The sequence below is a fragment of the Hakea prostrata genome, chromosome 11 (assembly GCF_041222555.1).
Source record: "Hakea prostrata isolate BN-2017 chromosome 11, UWA_Hpros_2, whole genome shotgun sequence".
Classification (NCBI taxonomy): Eukaryota; Viridiplantae; Streptophyta; class Magnoliopsida; order Proteales; family Proteaceae; genus Hakea; species Hakea prostrata.
In genome coordinates this window covers 5281226-5295209 of record NC_142610.1, presented here as the reverse complement: position 1 = coordinate 5295209, position 13984 = coordinate 5281226, and the positions used below count along the sequence as shown (strand labels likewise).

Here is a 13984-nt window from a genome sequence, read left to right as displayed (position 1 = left end):
CACGTATATGAAAAAGAATCAAGCAGTTAGGAGAGAAAATGTAGCGGTATGAATGTAAATATGATTTTTATTTTTAACATTCAAAGATTTGGTATTTTAAAAATTTACAAAATGAAACCCTTGATTCATTTCTCTCCGTCGAAGACTAAACCTTAGAACAAGCGAACACTCTAAGCAATGTCAAGCAAGCTGATAAATCACGACTCCAAGATTCATGATTTAGTCAAAGAAAATAGAAATGAAGAACTGTAGCAACTTCTAAGAAACAAAACCCACATTCTACTCTGATCAAACTGAAATTTAGGAACTGTACAGAAAAATGGAAGGAGAATAAAACACAAATCCAGAGTTCTCACCCTGAAGCTGCTAAAATCATAACAAAGAAGAAAGGGTAGACACTTAGGGTGAACAACTGAAGCTTTGGAAGTATAAAAGTGGCTTTTGAAAAACTTTAATTCCAAGTTTCTAGTTTCATTAGATTTGTCTATTCTAAAAGTTCCAATAAAAAAAAACAAAGAAGAGAGAAAAGGCTTTAAATTTGAATCCTGAAATATTTGTTTTTTTTTTTTTGTTTATAGAGAAAAATGATAAACTTTTAAGATTTCGTACGTGATCTGATCCCCGCTAAAAACAGTTGAGCAATGACCGGAAACTATAAGTCTATAAATATGAAGGTAATATTAAGGTATTGGGGGTTCAGTTTGTAAATTTCTAAATTACTAAACCTTTGAATGTTAAAAAAAAAAATTGTATTTAAATTCATAGTGTGACCCGCATGCTGCGCATTTAATGCGCAACATGTGCAGCGCACGGTCGAGATTGAAATCTCGACCGAGATTTCGATCTCGACCGAGATTTCGATCTCGACCGAGATTTCGATCTCGACGTGCTTCACTGGCGCATTTAATGTGCAGCACTGAAGCATGGCACTTAAATTCATACCCCGTCTTTGTTTTTCCAACTGTTGAACTCTTTTTCATATGCGTGGTGAAATCTTGACTATTGATTGCAAGCTCTAGCTGCAGCAGCAAATAAAAATCCAACTGGTTGGCCCTATTCTTATCTATACCTCCGTTTTTGTCCTTGTCCTTGATTGACTCTATACTCTTTTCTCAAAAGTTTCATTTTTTATCGTCCAAAACTGAGTTTTTACCTCTCTTTCTCCCCTAGTGTTCAAAATGGTCATATTATCCTTTTATTTTCTTCTAAAAAGCAAAAGCTTATACTAGGGAATGGGGACTATTATGTCTATCATAGAAAGTGTCAAACTCATAACTTCTTCACTATGGGGGTGCCAGTCATTACCAACCCTTTGATAATATTAATCTTTGTTTTTATTTATTTAATCAATTACATTGACCTTTTATGTTGTTTTTCATTATTTTTTTCTTTCTTCTTTTTCTCCACCCTAAGTTGACATATTTGGACGCATTTTTTTATTTTTGTATTTTTTTATACTCTTGCTTTTTTTTTTAATAGAAATCTTTTATCTTTTAATTTTTCTTTCTCTCTTTTTTTTTTAATACATGAATTCGTTAAATATAAATATGATTAGATATATTTATTATTTTTCTCCATTCATCTTTTATCATAATCTATTAAACATTATTAGATGTATTTTTTTTTTTAACTTTTATCAAAATCCATCAAACGAAAAAAAAATTCTATAAAAGAAGGGGGGGGGGAAGAAAAAATATGAAAATAAAAACAAATGTACTCACATAGAATGGAATCTTATAACAAAAAGGACAAAATGAAGAAAATTTTGATAAAAAATTGCTTTAATCGATTGTAGATATAAAAATAAACGGTAGGTCATTTAAAATATTATAGGAGATGGAGAAGTTAAAAGTTCATTTTTTAGGGGGAATTAGGGGTAAAACTTTTGAGGAACGAATGACAATAAATAAGTATAGGGGAGAGATAAATAGTCTTTCAATATAAATATATCTTAGCTAAATTGAAAATAAGGTAGACAATTAGAGAATGAAACTTTCAAAATCTAAATTATTTTTAAAATTGCACTCTGAGAAAAAAATCAAAAGTTGATACAAAATTAAAAATCAAAGATAAAATAGAATTCCAAGTTATGATTGTTGTCCATATGTTAAATATGATATAATAATATCTCAACTAGATGTACCTTAAGGCCAAAATTTTGAGCTTAGGCCTTGTTTGGGCTCAAGACGGATCAGGGACATATCAAAGCAACCATGGCCAAAGAAGCACACTTATTTATAATAAAAATAAATAAATAAAAGATCAATTATGAAGGAGATGTAGTGCATATGTATTCTAAGCAAGTAACATCCCCGAGTAACATCCCATTTAAATTCGTGGTCACTTCAATGCCTAGGAAACAATGGAGAGTGCCTATGTTTGTCATTGCAAACTCCATATTATGTTGTTTGAAGTTTGATCATTCCATGAATTTGAGTTGAATTAGTGCATGCAAGATTATGTAATCTTAATAGAGAAAGAGGCATATGATTGAATGCCTTATTTCATCTGCCTCTTTCTCTATTAAGCTTAATGGTTCTCCCTACTCTTGGTTCTTTGCCTCTAGAGGATTAAGACAAGGATGTCCATTGAGTCCTTATCTTTTTCTTCTCATCATGGAAATTTTGTCTAGACTTCTTGGAGTTTTTAAGTCTGAACAAGCCTTTCAAGGAATCAAAATTGCTAGATCTGCCCCTGAGATTACACACCTGTTCTTTGCTGATGATACTTTTCTTTTCTGTCGTGCTACTTTGAATGATGTGTGTGTTATCAAGTCTGTGTTGGATATATTTGGCGAAATCACTGGACAGGAGATTAATTTTGATAAGAGTGAAGCCTTCTTTAGCCGAAACACCAACCCTTCAACAAAGCAACAAATCTTGAACATATTAGGCATTAAGGAGATGAGTAGTTCTTCTACTTATCTGGGTAGCCACCTGTTTCCTGGAAAAGCTAAATCTCTTTGTCTCTCACCCATACTAAACAAAGTCAAGGCCAAGCTAGCTCGTTGGAAAGCCCACTCTCTTTCATTTGCAGGGAGAACTATATTGATTCAATCTGTGTTACAAGCTGTGCCTATTTATCACATGCAATATGTTTTGTTTCCCAAACAAATCTGTAAAACTTTGGATTCGACATGTCAGAAGTTCTGGCTAGGAAAATCAGGCCAAGGTAAGTCTCTCACTCTCATTTCTTGGGATAGATGTTGTACACCTAAATATATGGGAGGAACAGGGCTGAAAAATATGGAGACTATGAATAAAGCCCTTTTGCTTAAACAATGTTGGAGGCTCCTTACTGAAACAAATTCGATATGGGTCAAATGTTTCAAAGCCAAGTACTTCAACAATACCACCCTTTTTGATCCCAAGGTACAAGCAAAAAGCCGGTTCCACTACCCGGAATAGCTTCGAGATCTGTTTTACCTTTTCTAAAGAAATTGGTCTTTAGGGAGGTGGGAAGTGGGAATGAGACTTCCTTCTGGTTTGACCCATGGATCAAGGAACCACATGAGAATTCGGTTGGGGAGTTCAATATACATTTTGCTCCGAGAGGGGTAACTGTTGCTGAGATTATTAGAACTAGAAGGCAATTGGCTTCTGAAATTTCTCTAACTTTTTGTCCTAGAATTTCTACAGCTATTCATAATTTACATCTTTCATTGGATATGGATACTTGAAAATTGAATTTCTCTGATGCTCCAAAACTGACAACTAAGTTGGCTAATCAGCAGCTTACAGTTGCCAATAGAGGATCATTATTCCCTGATAAATGTTGGTGGTTATTTCTGTGGAAATTAAATATCCATCCTAAATTTAAACTCTTTTTTTGGCGCCTTCTAAATGCAGGAATTCTAGTCAATGAGATTCTTGCCAAATGGAGCACAAATTTGGATAATTGTGGGCTTTGTGGTACAAGTAGTGAATCGAGTTGGCACCTCTTCTTCAATTGTGAATGGACAAGGCGGGTTTGGGCAGCAGGACCGTTAGGCTTGAGAACAGAAAGGCTACCCTTCACTAATATTACTGACTTCTGTTTGGATTTATTTTATAATTCACACATTGAAAAACCTGTGCTAAGATGGATGTTTGCTATCATAGCTATCACTTGTTTCAGTATATGGCATGTTCGAAATGAAATGAAATTCAGGAATGAACTACCACAGCCCATGAAAGTGTTAAAATTTATTAGTAACTGGTGTTGTGACCTCCATCTAGCACCACCGGGACCACTTGATAGGTTAAATCCCGACAATACACCAGTTTATGATCAAATTGATCATACACCGGACTTTACAACAGTTCCTCTCCCTACTCTTACTATGCTTTTTTGTGCAGGTGATGTAAACCACAGGACAAAAAAAACAGGATGCTATTGGGGAATCACTGTCAACAACCAAGTTGTACATTGCTGGAGTGGTGTTTTTGATGGGGACAATTTCAATTTGGCTATTGTTAAGGGGCTGAGAGAAGGAATGGAGAAAGCAAGACAATACAACATACAAGTTGAATCTATTTGGACTAATTGGGACCAAATCAATGACTTCATACCACGTCCTCAAAAGCCATGGCCACTGGAGTTAGTTCAAGATCTATTGATACTAGGATCATCCCTAAAAGGGATATCGATCATCAAAATAAAGCCAATCTATTTGCTGGAGATGGCACAAGAACTTGCCCATGAAGCCATAGATAGACAAAGTGATAGGATCTGGATTGAAAGACCTATGAATAACCTTACTGCATTGTAATCTTTGTTTTCTTTGTATCAACAAAAAAAAAAAAAAAGATTATGTAATCAACATAGAAGAGTAATTCAATCATGCTATCCAAATTTTGACGTGTAGACATGGAAAAGTCTGCAAAACTGACCTTGAATCCATCATCAAGTGAATAGTTCTTGATCTATTAGAACAGGCTCGTACCGGTTGTTTCAGGCCATAAATAGCTTTTTTTAGATGGCAAACATGGTTCGGTAATAAGGGCCTGTAAATCTTTGATGTTGCTCCATGCATATGTTTTTTGTAATTGTGTCATTTAAGAAGCACTCTTGGCATCTAGTTGCTAAACTAGCCATGATCTTGAAATCACTAAACTCAAATAGGTGCAAATTGTGACTGAGAATATAAAAAGTAAAATCTATCAGTCATGTGCCCAATTTTTTGCACAGATCTGGCACTTGAGAGGTTGTTAGGTTTGAGTATTCAAGGGAAGTTTGAAGTAATTCTGATATGCTCTTTGGTGACTGATGTTTAATTTAAGTAATTTAGGGGGCGTTTGGTTCCACAATTCCTTGGAATCCGCTTCTGTAGGGAATCATGAGTCGGTGAAATTATGTTCTGCATAATCATATTCGTAAAAAAAAACTATTTGGTTACCCTAATTCTGGAAAGTAAATCTGTCTGAATTTTGCACCATAATGGTGATTCTATGGGAATCATCCATATTTATATTTGGGGTTGAATTAGGTGAGTCTATTTGGAAACCAGTGGATTCAGTTTTTTAGTGTAAATTGTGGATTCCTGGTGATTCTTGAAGATTTTGGATTCCGACTCAACGTGTGAACCAAACGATTTATTTTATTGGAGTCATGATTCCCTGGAATCTGATTCCAGAGAATTGCGGAACCAAACGCCCCCTTAGTTTTTGGGGAAATAGATGTGTCAGAGAAGAAAATAAATTTGGCAACCCACATATGTGATTGTGTGACATGTATCCAATCTAAAACAAATTCACCTTTTTATTGGTACTAGTTCAAATCTTGATGTTGGCTCAAACATTTTGTATTTGTTGTTCAAACTATATGCATGCTTATTATTTCTTCCATTTCAATTCCTAGCTTGTAAGTATTTTAAGTGACGGATTGAGTGAAAGAAAATTGTAAGGAGAATGAAATAGATTATTAAATATGATTAAATGATTAAAGGAAATTTGTTCTTAATCTAGGTATTAAAAAAAGGACCACTAATTATTCTTTAGTTGTTAGCAGAGATCAATTAATAATAAGAATTGACAACTATTATTATTATTATTGTTATATTATTTAGTATATTATAAAGTAATCAAAAGATTAGAGGGAGGCACAGAGAAATTGGATCCTAATCACTTGCATTTGAAAATAAGACATTTAACATTTATTTAAGAGTTTTTTATGTGTAGATCCCTTTAGTGGATCACAAACTAATGTTGGGTCCTCTTAGTGCTATATATTATTTATTGTGTGAGTTTTGACTAGACTAACATTGTTAGTCGCCGTTAAGTATATTCAAATTTCAAACATAGAGAAACCAAAATACCTCTCAGGTTATCTAAAGCATTGTGTTATTATTTCCCCCCCTTTTTTTTGGTTATATATATAAAGCATGTACTCTACCAATGGGGGTTGGTCCAAGTGGTAAGTAGCTTGGTTCGCTTAAGCAAGGTTCCGGTATCGAATCCTTGTGGATGCAAAAAATCCCCGTTGGGTGACTCACCCACCACGCCGTGGTGTGTCACGCGGCGACGTGGGGGTCACCCACCACAACGGTTGCCACCCGGTTTATAAACCGAGGTTGGCAAACAAAAAAAAAAAGCATGTACTCTACCTTTTTCTTCCTTGACTTTGGGTTTTCAGACCTACGACATAGATTTCCAGGTTAGGGTTTGTGAGGGAATTCACAAGAGGCAGGAAAATGCGTGCTGCATTCTTTTTTCCTTCACCAAGGTTTTGTCCCACTGGGTTTTCCTGGTAAGGTTTTTAATGAGACAACTACCAATACGTATTATTTAGATATGTATATTCTTTTTCTTCACTAAGATTTTCTCCCACTGGGTTTTTTCTTAGTAAAGTTTTAATGAGATACATTATCTATTGATGAACATCTAAGAGAAAATGTTATAAATAATATTAATTATGGATGTCCATCCTCCAAAGAGATCATACCAAAATATGTAACTTTTAAATGAAAATCTGAGCCATCTCAGCGTGCAATCTTAGCGATCCGCATTCCCATATTAACCAAAGATTTTAGCAATCCATCATTCTATATCAAGATCATTGTATTTTGTGCAAAAATCATATATTGTATTTCTTTGTAGACTTTGATATTTATATATATCAGAGAAGATGTTAGTTCAACTATAAATATGTAATGAATAATTCAATAAGAGAGTTAAACTCATTTTGTCCTAATTTTCTTTCTTGTCTTGAATATATTTCTTCATTTTATAACAAAGTTACAGTTTTGCGCCTTTCTAAAAATCTAAAATGTCTAAAAACTTAACTGTTTCTTGAGAGTTTGTGCTTTTAGAAATTGATGAATGATTAACCACAAACGGCCAAAAAATATGCTTCTAAATTGTAAGGGAGATACCTTTTTTTCTTGGGAGGGGGGGGGGGAATACAAAGAGACATCGACTAACATATCAAGTAATTAATGTTAGGGTAAATATCACTTACCTCCCCTCTTAGCTGAACAAATAGCAGACCCCCTTATTAGTTGGATAATGTCACTTACCTCCCCTCTGTTAACTTTCTTGATTAAATTTAACTTTTACCCTTAAATATTTTTCTTAAACCCAAAATTACCCTTGGTTGAAAACAATTTTAGTTTATACCCTAAATTACTGTAATCACCCTAGTAGTTAAAATATTAAATTACCCTAAATTAATTACCCAAAAAAAAAATTACCCTCAATTAAAATAATTGTTAAAAACCAACATATCATAGTCAAAACCCAAATTATCTTTAATTATTAAAGCCCCAACATACCTTTTTTTATTTCTATCAAACAACTAAAAAAAATGCATACTACTTGATATCAAAATGCAATTTAAATTGAGAAGATGAAGCCTCGATGCTCTCTCTCTCTCTCTCTCTCTCTCTCTCTCCTCTCTCTCTCTCTCTCTCTCTCTCTCTCTCTCTCTCTCTCTCTCTCTCTCTTTATTAAATTAAAGAGTTGAAGTTAATTAAAGGTGTTTTGGGACTTAAAAATAACATCAATTGAGGGTGTTTTGGGCCAAGATGTCTCAATTTAAATTGCATTTTGATAACAAGGAGTATGTGTTTAATTTAGGGTTTAACCTAAAAAAAAGTTTTCATCTAAAGGTAGTTTGGGGTTTTAGAAAAATATTTAACAGTAAAAGTTAAAATTTTGTACAAAAAAAATAAATAAATTAAATTTAACCAAGAAAGTTAATAGAGGGGAGATGTTTGATATATTTGATAGGTAATAGGGGAGGTAAGTGATATTATCCAACTAAGAAGGGGTTTAAGTGCTATTTGTTCAGCTAAGAGGAGAGGTAAGTGATATTTACCCTTAAAAATAAGGAGAAAAATTGAGAGTTAAAATTATTTCAAGAATTTAAATTTACAATTTTAGACATCATTTATTAGTGACTCAAATGTATAATTGATTGAATACGGAGCGGTATTTGAGAAAAATGAAATATGGTTGTGTTCATGCTTTTTATAATAGTAGTATGATGTAATTCCAAACATAAATCCTACCAAAAAAGAAAAAATATATTTTTTTTCGATAATAAAACAACGGAGTCAAGGACTCAAAGAGAAACTAAAAGGAAGCAGCATCACAATCCACTTGAAGGATCTCCTCCAACCCATGGGGAACATCCTGAAAGAACATCCAAGAGCACTCCAAATCGAGTGGAAACTTAGACATCTAATCAGCAGCCTTATTAGCAACACGTCCAACATGTACGTATCGCGTACTCACCATCTCATGCAATAAAACACCAATTCGCTCAACTAAACGACCAAACCTCCCACGATCCACACAGCATCACAGCACCACTTGAAGTTTGTTTCTTTTTTCTTTTCAAAATTTTCATTTCTTATTTTCCCCCAACTTACCAAAATGCCACAAAATTGTCCAAGTCTGGATCCTCTACCGACATGGAAAGGAATTTTTCCAATCCACATGGTTGGATTATTATTGACATATATTCAATTCCAAAGCAAGATCTTTTTTTTTTTTTTTTTTTTGGGGGGGGATTAATTAAAATGATTAATGGAGTTAAATCCATTCTAAATAAAATAAGAAGATCTTGCTTTGCGATTAGACATGTGTCAAGCATCCAACCATGTGGTTGGACAAATTTCTCTCCATGTGGGTAGAGAATCCGGACTCAAGTAGTTCTCCCCATCTACACTTCTTCTTCTTCTTCACATCCATTCCTTCTATGTTTTCTATATCTCTACAACTACTTTGAAAATTTTCCAGCATAACCTTTTTTTTCTTCTTTGGTTTGCTTTTTTGGTAGAAAAACAACTATTAAAAAGGAAATGAAAAAGATGTTCTTTTAGCCTTATACGGTTGATCTTAAAATCCAAACCCTCTCTCTATCGAAGGGAGCATTGAATTGAAAGAGCTCAAAGATGTTGGGCTTATTTGTGCAAAGAACAAAGGAAAAATGAAAGAAAACAATTAATTTTTCCATTTTGAGAAATCAGAATCAGTCATACTAGTAGTTGATTCCTTTATTGACAGTGTTAAATGAAATCTTTCTTTTATTTTCAATTTGTAAACAATAAAAGACGACCAATTTCTAAGAATTGTTGTAAGCATCAGAGATTGAAGAAGGAAATGGAGAAAAGACAAGTAAAGAGGTGGAAGAAACAGGGAAGGAATGGAGGTGGAGGGAAAGGACTAGTTTAAAAAGTTTCTAAAACATATATAACCAAAAAAAGAGATTCAAGGGAGAAGGTTTGGGGGGAAGATTCTGTTCTTGTTAATATACATCTCTCACTCACTAATTTGTGTGTGAAAGAATTCTCTCTCAAACAAAATTCTAACTTGATTGATTACCTTAAAAAAGGGATCTAGATACTCTCCACCCAGGCAGGCGAGCTTGACAAAAGCTTACTTGTGGTAGATAGGCAGGCCCATATGGGAGGGGGGAAACGGGAGGACCGGCAGTTGGGTAGAAAGGATTTGTGGCCCAAAAATTAGGGGATTCTGGTTTAGATTGTACACATTGTCATGCAACCAAATGTATGGGTTGGAAAGCTTTCTCTTGATGTGGGTGGATGATCCCAACTCATGATATTCTTTGAGAATTATAAAATTACACTTTACATGTGAATGTGGTTCAATACAAGATGTGGTCTCATAGGAAGGATTAACCAACCCATACTTTCTAAATTGAATCACCTCTCTTGTTCTCTAATTAAACCTTCTAATCCAACACAGCTAGAGACCCTATTGTCCTTGGTTCACCACCCGTTTCTTGTGCTTCTCTGGTGCATGTTCCCTAGCTGAACATCTCCTCCGCCATGGTTAAGTCCTTGACCCCACTGCGTCCATTTATTCATATAATCCACGTTATATTGATCATCAACCATTTGTCCTGGGCTATCAGTACTAAATCTCATTTCATTATCAACAAATTGTTGAACTACCAAAACTGAAACTGTTGTTGCAAAATCTGAAGATGATAACAAGTCACCGATCGCCCCTAGTTCTGGACATTCACTCCAATCTGTTAATCCTGCAGTCAATGGAGATATCATCCCTTGTCCCCTCCCAACAATGTACAGATCATAAGTGTTAGTGTCTTCCATTTCTCGTATTACTGCCACTGTCTCCTCCCCATTATTCACCACTTGTTCAGCATAGAAAATTGACTTATCATTCATGCTTTTCAATCGAAACTCAGTCAAGAATGCATTGTCTTGTTCCTTCTCTTTTTCGCTGTCAGTTATAATATTTAAGATTCTCACGTCTGTGTTACTGTCAGATGGTATTGTGGGTTCAACTGCATCTTCCCCTGGTAAGAAGCGAAGCACAGTGAGATCCACAACTGGCTGTTGAGACATCCTCCAAGCATAAGATAATGCTTCTCTATCATCTGGTCCTCCAAAAAAGAAGACTGCAATGTGGTGGGTTGTGTGGCTTGTCGCCGCCCGTGCGATTCCACCGAGGCCTCGATCGACTAGAATACCGATCGAGCAAGGTGCATTAGCCAAGACATTTTGGTTCACAGTTCTCAAAGCAGGATTTATGGCCTCCATGCAGCCATCCACTGTTTGTTGCTTGTGAAAAGGCATGAGAATGAAGGCCACACGCTTGTCCTCAGCAAGGTTGCAGATGTCCTCATGCATTGTAGAATAAGGAGAGATAGCTGTGAGAGGTTTGACAGAGACACCATTCACACGTTGCTGATAATTCTCAAAGGCATTGATGATGTGGTTTGATTGGGCTTGGGTTCTGTTCACGGCTGGTGTACCGAATGTGCGAGTGTTGTGGACGATGAGCATGGCAGAAGCTCGACCGGTGAGCTCTACTAGGTGAAGAGCATAGACAGAGATGGGAGATTTCTTGGTAGCGTGGGTAGCCTCTAATAGGTTGATCATGGTAGGGACATTGCGTGGAGTGTGAACACAAGCAAGAATTCTTAGTTCTGAATTGGGATTGGAAGTTTGCAGTACTGTTCGACGCTTATAGGGCATGAAATGTCTCGCCGGCCTGTAAAACTCATTGACAAGTGGCATGATGATGCTTGTCATCACAGTTGTCATCAAAACCAGTAGTGCAAATGCATTTTCATCTATTACTTGTTGGTTGCGACCCACATTAAGAATGATCATCTCAATTAGTCCTTTGGTGTTCATGAGAAGTCCCAAAGTGAGCCCTTCACTTACTTGCATCTTATAGTAGAGGCAGATGAGAAGTGTGCCACCAACCTTACCTAAACTTGCCAAGATCAATGTGAAGAAGGCATAGCCCCATTCTGGCCCTCCAACGTTTCCAATGTTTGTTCTAAGCCCACTCACAATAAAGAAGAGAGGAAGCAACAACCCAGACACAAAATCTTCAAGCTTCTCTATGAGTACAGTTCCAAGTGGACCATTTGGTATTATAAGGCCAAAAACAAAGGCACCAATGATGGAATGTGTTCCAATGGCGTCTGTGATAAAACCACTCACCATGACTCCTGTGAGGATTAAGCTTATGTAAAATTCATTGAAGTTCTCACCCTCTGGAGTTCTTCGTATAATCCATTTGATGCCTGGTCTGATCACGAAGATGCAAAACAAAATAAAGGCAATGGTGCAGACAATGACAGCTACAGAAGCTAATGATACTTTTCTGTTCTCTACAAGTGCAATACTTAAGGCAAGGAGAATCCACGCCAAAATGTCATTGACAAGAGCTGCTGATATGGCTACTCTCCCTAGGTCTGTGCTAAGTAGCTTGAGCTCTGCAAGGATTCTAGCAAGCACCGGAAATGCCGTGACAGAGAGAGCAACACCGGAAAAGAGGAAGAAGACCTTACTTTGTTGCTGTTGAGGCTTCTCTCCATCAGCTTCCTCTAGACGCAATAGGATTACAGCATAAGAAGCACCAATGATAAATGGCAAGATCAAACCAGATAAAGCAATTGTCAGTGCCTTCTTTCCAATTCTTCTAATCACAGTTAAGTCCATTTCAATACCTACAAGGAACAAGAAGTAGAGGAGACCTATATTAGCCATAGTCTCCAATACTATCAGACTCCTCAATGGAAAAATTGTATCTGAGAACTGCTTGCTCCTTCCCAATACTGATGGACCCAACAAGACACCACCCTACAGAAAATCCAAATCAAAATCAATGAGTTCAATCTTAAAGCATTATAGCCTGAGTATTTGGTTTGGAATACCTAGATTGCTGCTTCCAGCAAGTATTTATAGAAAACACTGGGTTCTACTATTATTTGGACTCTCTCATAAGGCCTATTACACCATTGAATCATAACCACTTTGATGGTCTATATGAGAACATAAGTTGGTATAACTCTAACTCCGCAACATAACCTCTCACAATGAATAACCAAAACTAGCTTGAGATAAATTTCATGCAAAGATTACTTACAAGAATTTCAGAGACCACACGAGGCTGGCGCAAAGGTTTAAGAATGAACACAAGAAAACGAGTGGTGACGACCGCGATGGTGAGCTGCAGGAGGAAGAGAGGGAGGGAGAACTCGAGTGGATTTTCCCCTTGCCAGATACCATTTGTTTTGAGCATGTCGGGTGCAAAACACAAAATTATGTCTTTTGTTATGTTGAAAGGCGGGAACGATCCATTCATGTTGCCTGATATGTTTCCAGCCATGGTGATGGATCTGTTACCTCTTAAATCAGAGATCTCTCTTTCTCCTATTGCTTTTCCACTTTCAGTTTGTTCTTTCAGTTCCAACTCTATCTGGGTAGAGTTATTCAACATTGATGCAGCACAAGAGCTATAAAGAAATGGATAATCAATCAAGCACCAGAAACGATAATGGAGAAGAAGAACAAGAAGAACAAAGAAAGAGAAAGAATGCCAAAACGAAAGGCAGCGATGGGAGAGAGTAAGGAGAAATAGGGTTGCACTGTGATCTACAGTAATAATTCAATGAGAAATTTACGTGAAGTTAGTGGTTGAAGCTTCCCTTGCCCTTTCTTTCTATGCTTTTCTTTGACAAAACTATTTATAGAGATGAAAAAAAAAAAAAAAAATTTGAGTCAAGGAAAGTTCAAACTGAAAAACTAAATTTAGCTTTTCTTCTGATAAAAATGTCTTACCTTTTCTTCTGGATTTTTAAGCCATTCAAATGGTAAACATGTAAACAAGAAGGAGGATAAGAGAAGTCACAGAAATAGTAAAGACATTGGATATGACTTCTCTGCCCTTCTTTTGTGTGTTGATTTTTTATCAGGTTTCCATAAAATTTGACTGTTGGGCAATTTGTTACAGTCAAAATTAACTCAATTTTGACTAAATCAATTTATGATCAATTTCGTCATTTTCATTATTTCCTAGCATAATCTAGAAGAGTCTTCACTAGGTTCCAAAATTTTGACTAGACTTGAGCAGTTTGTTCATTGTTGCCATTGTTGCAGTCAAAACCTAATTTTCTTCTAGCATAGTAAGAGAAATATTACTAGGAATTAACAACTGCCTAATACAATTTATCGGTATAGTGCTCATAAAGCTTACGCTCATTAGGAAGTTCAAAC

At 35.9% G+C, this 13984-nt stretch overlaps 1 pseudogene; it reads right to left on the bottom strand.

The window, feature by feature from the left end:
• Positions 1-10213: 10213 nt before the first annotated feature.
• On the bottom strand, positions 10214-13037 carry LOC148999727 (cation/H(+) antiporter 15 pseudogene; annotated as a pseudogene).
• Between the last annotated feature and the right edge of the window lie 947 nt (positions 13038-13984).